The sequence below is a fragment of the Bremia lactucae genome, linkage group LG5 (assembly GCF_004359215.1).
Source record: "Bremia lactucae strain SF5 linkage group LG5, whole genome shotgun sequence".
Classification (NCBI taxonomy): domain Eukaryota; phylum Oomycota; class Peronosporomycetes; order Peronosporales; family Peronosporaceae; genus Bremia; species Bremia lactucae.
This window is the reverse complement of record NC_090614.1, coordinates 1,689,712-1,697,604: the sequence shown is the minus strand read 5'-3', so window position 1 is coordinate 1,697,604 and position 7,893 is coordinate 1,689,712.

The window sequence follows — 7,893 nt, the reverse complement described above, 5'->3', positions numbered from 1 at the left end:
GCGACTTCCAGACTATTTTTAGTAAGCGCACACCGGTATATTGATGCAAAGAATGTAATCGTACTTGATCGCTTTCAAACTGCTTCTCCTGATTGGACGAAGCTTAATGTAACAAGTCTCATCAAGCGAGCGATTACAATTCTTGTGAATCTTTTATCACGCCACCTCCACCCATACTTTCGTAGGCCGGTTCAATGATACTGGTTTCGATCGACGCATAAGACAGCTCCTGGCCACGATCCGGATATGATTAAAGCGAATATGTAAGCGACACCGTTTTTGCGAGTTGGACCTCCTTCACGTCCTATTTTATTTAGCCCGGTACCGTGGCGCCACAAAAATTCAGCTCGTCTTGTCAATTTCAACGAATCAGTTTTGGTGGAACTTTAGATGAAAACAGCTGCCTAGTAGTTTTGTGCAACTAGAATTGCACTCGCTTAAATTCTTGGATTGCGAAATAAGCGGCTACAATTATCATAGACAATACTTTGATAAACTTATAATGATCAACGCTGGGTACAAAGTCTTCTGAGGCTGCTTTCCGCTAATGTTAAGAAGTCAAGCTCGGAAGTGTCCTATGTGGCAGGGCTAGGTCACGTGATTATTTCCGATAGGCATATCAGAAGCGTGAGACATATCATTTGCTGTCGACCATATCTATTTCGTTCTGCCTTAAATAAACTTTCTGCAAATTTTATCGAATTTTAATCGAGTTTTCTTACGAGATTTAGTAGTATGTACTCGTATTATCGATAACAAAAAATACTCAATCTCTAAAAGCCAATGTTTTGTACAGGTATATTTCATTAAGAATATCTAAATTTATTGTAAGCTGGTCTCTTCAAACTAGCGGCCTTTTCCATTGTTCCATACTAACACGTGTCAGCCTTGCCCGTACGCCTTTGCAGATTCGCACTTGACGTACTTGCACCAATATTTATGATTTGATTCTCGTACAATTTCGATTTCAATTTGTTGCCTAATTAGGAATTGAGAGTCCTTTGGTGTAAAGGGGTGTATCGTTACATGAAATTAACAGTTAAGGTTGTATTTAAGTATATTATCAAAAAGGTAGATAATATTTGGAGAATAGTACTTTACATAGCAATACTCGGAAAACTTATCCATTGGTGAATAAAGGCCAAGTAAATATAATGGTCGATATCTACCAAAGGATATGCTTTCCTTTATAAATAGTATATTCATCAACAACCTTTAAGCGTTTATTTCATGTAACGATACACTCCGTTACATCACCCCTCCCTTAAACGACAATCATTCTGATTGTCATTCAATAAAGTGATGACTATAAGACCACTTAATTGAAAACGATGTTGATTGATCAGAACCATCATTTTAAATTCTATCGCATGGTTAACAAGTCCATGCTGTATGCTAATAGTGCGGCGCCTTCGGCTGCGGTTCCTGCAGCCGCGGGCGACGCATTATTGTCTCTTGCGGCAGACGTTTCGTCTCCTTTTAATTCATCGCGCAACACTTGATGTTGCGGATGCCCTTGGTTATTCGCCACCAGAATGCGATCCCTCTTTGAAGGTCGACTACGAATGCGAGTCGGACGAAATGGCCGACTCGGGGAGAGTGGAACAGTCGCGCGGTCATCGTCAGGCGGCTGACTATGAATTTTCAAATGAAGGGGCTTAATTGGATGAACGTGCTAATAGCGGTCGCTATAGCATGCTTAATTCCGACGACGAGGATGAATCCTCATCGCCAGCACCGTCTCCCGTGCCGCCACCCGCACATATTTCTGTGCGTGGTGATGACGATGGCGTAAGCCCTCGTAATAAAATTCTTGTGGTACCCCTAATTCAGTGGGTTCCACTCAGGGGAGCGTAGACACTAAAATGTCTCGTCTTGTCCCTAACAAAAGGCCGTGGCTTTTGCCCGAACGGCCAGTCAGTAGCTTGTCTGGGGAGACTACTACTCACAATAAGTATACCTTATTTATTGTGACAAAGCTACATGGCCCTTAAACCTAGCGCAAAGAACTTTCGCGCTGAGAAAGATTTTTATCTCGATGCTTTTCTTAAGCATCGATGGTATAGTGGCAACAACAAGCGCGATAAAATCTCGCTGATGCAAGCCTGTAGCGCGTTTATTCGCAATGTCAAAGACATTAGACGCGAAGCCTGGCTTCAGGGACTTAACGCGATTTGCGTTAAGTTCGAGAAACGAACTCCAACCGGTGCAAGGTATAAATTGCATCGGTTGTCTCGTGAGGAAGGACTTCCATGACTCACGTGGGGTGGTCCCTGTCCGTGTTGTGTTGACAACACGAAACGAATTGAAAGGGGGTGTATATTCACTTTCTTCGCCCTGGGGAAGGGCTCGCTTCTTTATCGAGATGCGCGATGCGACTGACATTTTGCAATCAATTTACAAGCGCAAGGGGCGCGTATTTTCCGATGGACCTTCTGGTCCAGGAACGTTTACCGCAGAGAGTAGTACTAGGTCATTATTTTGAATAAAAGAACAGTTGCTCTTACACGTTTTTCTGCGTTCCAATTCTGACGGTCCACTGTGTTGGCAATGGAATCATGTACGAAAAGGTTAACTGAATTTCGAGCCAGCAAAAATTCATCTGCTGACTCATTGTTTTGTCTTTCCAGTGCGCTGTGTGCGCACTACCATGAAATCTTTCTCATCTTCGATGTCATTTGCTTCGACAACGAAATCATTTGCGTCGTTGATAACTTCGACTCGTGATGAGCATGAGCCAGAAATGGTTTTGCTCGTGCGAGCCCCCCCTTCAACTAGAGGATCCCTCTAATTGGATGGGTATGCGTGAGTGGCGTAAGCCATTTACGAAGAACGGTGTATGCGTTGTAGATGCTTGCACCGATTGTTGATAGCGAATTCGACCATCGGTAAGACCTCGCTCCAATTCAGATACGATTGGACGTAATCTCGAATCATCTCTTCGAGGACGCGATTTACGCGTTCATCTGACCATCTGTCTCTGGATGATCAGAAGTTGACATAATCAGCCGTTTTCGGAAAGATCGGAACACGGATTGCCAAAACGCCGTCGTGAACCGTGGATCTCTATCCAAGACCAGTTCACGGGGTAAGCCGTGGAGTTTGAATACCGCGACGATAAAGACACGGGCACAGCCCGGAACCGTGATCGACTCTGTACTGCAACAAGATGAACCATCTTTCTGAATCTGTCTACAAAAACAAGGTTTCTATTCTTTTTGTGATCGTCTTCGAGAATTTGTAAGACGAATTCCATAGATACGACGAACTGGTAACATTCTGCCGGAAGTGGTAAAGGTTGGAGAGGTGCACGGGATGAAGGGCTAGACTTCACCTGTTGACATACCTCGCAAGCACGAATGTACTTGCGCACTAACTGATACTGGCGGGGCCAGTAAGAGATGCGACTTACTTTGAGGCAAGTTTTCTCACGTTCACGATGCCCACTTGTAAGGGCATCATGATTCTCGTACATGATGCGCAAGCGCAAATCATTGTGAGCTGGGACGATGAAACATGAAGTGTCGCCGGCAAAGGCTGTGTAGTACAGTAAGCCGTTGCGTGTTGTGTATCGATCGGTTGACGATTATCAGATGATTCATTAAACGCAAATGGTCCTTTTCTTCAGGCTTTCTTTATGTCATCAACCAAGGTTGATGACGGAACACTTGAAGTGAGTGTTGCAACAGTGGGATTATTTGCACTGTTGGAATGCGCAGCCGGCTCGAAATCGGGTCGGCGTGATAACGCATCAGCGACGACATTAAGTCGTCCTGGTTTATATTCCACGGAGAAATTTTACTCCGCTAAGAAAGATAACCAGCCACCTCGCCATTCTTTGCGAGAGGTGTGGGCTATTTACGGTCGTGCGTAATGAGGCATGGTCCGTACATACGATGAACGGTCTATCTCCGAGGAGATAGACCCTAAACTTAGCCAGTGCATATTCCTTACAAGGAGTTCCTTGTCATGCACAGGGTAATTGCTTTCAGCTGCTTGCAGCTGACGCGATTGGTAATCGACGACGCGCTCCGCGCCGTCTGTATCGTATTGCATTAACGCACAGCCGAATGCGAAATCGCTGGCGTCACAGACCACCTGGAATGGTCTGTCTTGATCTGCAATCGCCAAGATGGGCGATTGCATCCAGCTTTGCTTAATAACTTCAAAGGAACGCTGACAATAAGCGTTTCATAGCCGTTTCTCGTCTTTTTCAAGAGACGAGAAAGATGAACTGTCATCTCGGCATAATTGCGGGAGCACTTGTGTGAGTACGCCGCTAGCCAAGGAGCTTTTTATGTCCCTTGACATCGGCTGGAACTGGACAGTCGGTAATTGCCTTGATATTTTCAGGATCAGGGCGCACGCCGTGTCTACCGACGATGCCCCCGAGAAGTTGTATTTTGCTTACAGCGAATATACGATTCTTGAGATTTGCGTACAACTTATGCTTTCGCATAAGTGTAAGAACCTGACGAACGTGAGTTTTATGAACTTCCACGTCCGTCTTTCCGTCCATTGCCCGGCGATGGACGAAAACATCGTCAAAATAATTCGGTGCGAATTCTCGCACCGGTCTCAACAGATTCGTTACGCATTTGTTGAATGTTGCAGGGGCGTTACTAAGCCCCTGTGGCATTACTAGCCATTCCTAGGGCATCTCACTGGGAGTGCTCACTGCTGTGTACGGGATGTACCGTTCACGCATAAAGATCCGATAAAATCCATCCACCAGATCGATAGACAAAAAGATGGTACTCTCAGACATACCATCTATGATTACGTCTTTTCTAGGTATCGACGTTTGAACTGGTACCGTTGCAGCATTTAGTTTATTGAATGCGAGCACTGTCCGGCACCCTCCTGTGGCGTTTCGCACACATAAGGTCGGAGAGCTGTGTCGTGTCGGGAGGTTGACTTCCTCGCATGGCCCGCTTTCTATCGATCGATCGAGAATTTGTCGATCGCAAGTAATTGTTCACGAGATAGTGGCCACTGCTTCATGATACAGTGCTTCGAGCCCGGATTGAGCTCGATCTCATGTCGAGTGCCGTTATCCTTAAAAACTTCGCACGGAACTGTTTCAGGGAATACATCCCTGAATTCAATTAAATTCTTGTATAAAGGATTTGTCTTAAGTGACTCCCAGGATTGAGTAGTATATCTCTCAATCCGAGTCTTCACATCGAGGATACTTTCGTATATCGATGAGCTGCTGAGAACTCGTTCGTTCTCTGCTAAATTTTCGCTGACCGAATATCGGTTAAGTTTCGTGCTCTGTGACGAGTACGCGGATCTGCTTGATTCTATCTCGATGCAGATAACTCAAGAACCGCTTGGGTTATAGGGTTGGTAATTGAGTGATCTCCGAAGTTAACTTCGAAGGCGCATACAGATCAAGAGTATAAGCGCTTACTCTTGATCTGTCATTGACCAAGGCATGAAATGTCTCGATTTCTTCCTGCAAAATATCCACAGGCTGCCGAGTGATCAATCCCTCGGGATCTCGAAGTCTAGTTACCTCAACATTAACTATTTGAGGAGATTTCTCCTCTAGTACGTGGGACTTAATCTCTCAACGTCTTCCAACTGTGATTGCGCTATCACAGTCGGGTCTTCTACGCTAGACTCTCTATTCGACCTAGGATTATCGTGTTGTCCATTCTGGACAACCGGTATCTTCCTTGAATGTCGCCCGCTAGGCGTACATTCATGCCTCAATCCACTCGACTTATTCGAGTGGTGGACCTTCGGCGCTGCCTGTGCATTCGCAAAGCCGCTGGCAGCTGAATCCATAGGGTGATTAGTAATGACACTGTGATCTTGTGCAGTCGTACTAACGACCGTACCACAAGTAAGGGCATCGCACTCACTCGTAGTTCATCTATACGCTTATAAACGTTCCAGGACGTTCACCAGACGGCCATCTGATGAACAAATGCGAGGCATCTTTACGGATCGATGCTGCCAGCTCATTCTTGGCTCGTTCTTTCTGAGCCAAGGTAAACCTAAGATGATATCAAATTTTTCATTCGAATCCAGCACGATGAAATCATCATAGTACTGTAAATGTTTTAACGTGTAGTGAAATTTCACTAGGCGTCTCATTACTGTTATCGATGCGCCTGTCCCTAGACGCACCGTCATCCTCATAGAAGGGATGTCGCGCTCAAAATATTTGAGCCTACGACCCTCTAGCGACTGGCGACGAATAAAGTTATTCGACGCTTCACAGCGCACAAGGGCTATAAATGACAAATTATTTGTCACTTTTAACTTCAAGTGTGATGAGGGATTCCTCATAGCCAGGTGCAGAGACACATAATGATTGCGTGTCAGAAGCAACTTTAGCCAAGAAATTTGCAGGTGATGAGGGATTCCTCATAGCCAGGTGCAGAGACACATAATGATTGTGTGTCAGAAGCAATTTTAGCCAAGAAATTTGCAAATCCTCTTGAGGTTGCTGGATCAGCAGGACCCCGACGGTTGGTTGGCGGTCCGCCTCGTTGTTGCAATTTCGCAACAACGTCGGACCCGCGACCGTTGCTCTGGCATTAGGTCTATAATTACGTTCAGTACCTCTCAGTACTGGGGGTGGAGCACTACACTCATGAGCATAGTGACCTAACTTTTGACAGCGATTGCATCTCTGCAATCGCTTGATGCTCGAAAAGCGAGGTTTCTCGCTTTCGACGTAAGAGAGGTCCGTAGGTTCTGGCCTCCCAGTTTGTGTCGATACGATGACGAACTAGCTTGAGCCTGTCTAAAACTAAAGTCCTCCTGTTCCGCAACGGACATTGCTTCTTCCAGCGTATGCAGTTCCAAGCGGAACAGGTTGGTCTTTACAAGACCATCCGTTAGTCTTTGCACGAATACTGTAATCAACGTGTGCAATTAACTGGGTTGTCTGTGATACAACGCGCTTTTTTTTGCAAGAATCGTATATGCTGGGCATAAATGTGAACATCACGCTTGCCTTGCTTGAGTTCAGATGCTCTGATCGAGCTCTGAACTCAGTCCTAGGCGGTTCAAACGTCTGTTTGAGCCGGTCTTTAAAGCCTCTAGCGAGCTTAAAACGTATGGGCCGAGCAAAATGCGACTTGGATTTGCTCTCGACGATGTAACGAGCCTTTATGGCATCGTCCGACTTGACAAACCATCCTAAGAGGGAGTCCTCTTCGACCCCCCTATACTTAGAGATGTCAACCTTTAAGGTTTCGGGACGACGTGTGCGTCATCCCAGGTACAGGGGTTCGTACCTATTGTAACCCCAACAGTTCTGCCTGTTGAGAGCCTTGCTTATTTAGTAAGGCTACTTTCTCCTTCGCCTCGTCAAGTCATGTTGTATGAACTTGGCGATGGCTGAATGGACGGCATCTCTGTCCAAATCGGACCGCATGGCCAAGATTGATGGGGTGTATCGTTACATGAAATTGACACTTTAAGGTTTTTTAATAATATATTATCTAAAGGTTGATTATATTTGAGAGTATTACTTTACGTTGTAAATATATGGAAAACTTTAACATTTGTAGATATAGACCATTCTATTTACTTTCTCCGCGGTCCAGTCAGCACTGGACGCGCGCAAAGACAGTTCAGACATTATTACATGCTCGTTATTAGTTTGTATTTCAGTTAGTATTAACTAGATTGATACAGAAGAACCTAATTATCAGAATACAGTTTAGTTTTAACCCTCTTCAAAGCAAGTGTTCTAAAGCGAGTCTTCCTCTGTACGTACTAGTGTCCGTGAAGTGACGTGAGGCTCCACTCGCACTGAAGCGGTGCGAAGTGGATTTGTACTGAAGCAGCACAAGTCGGCAGTGCCCCGTTACAATTAGTAGCACTTTGTAGTCCGTCCAAGGGCCACAGTTCCATCATCTAACATAA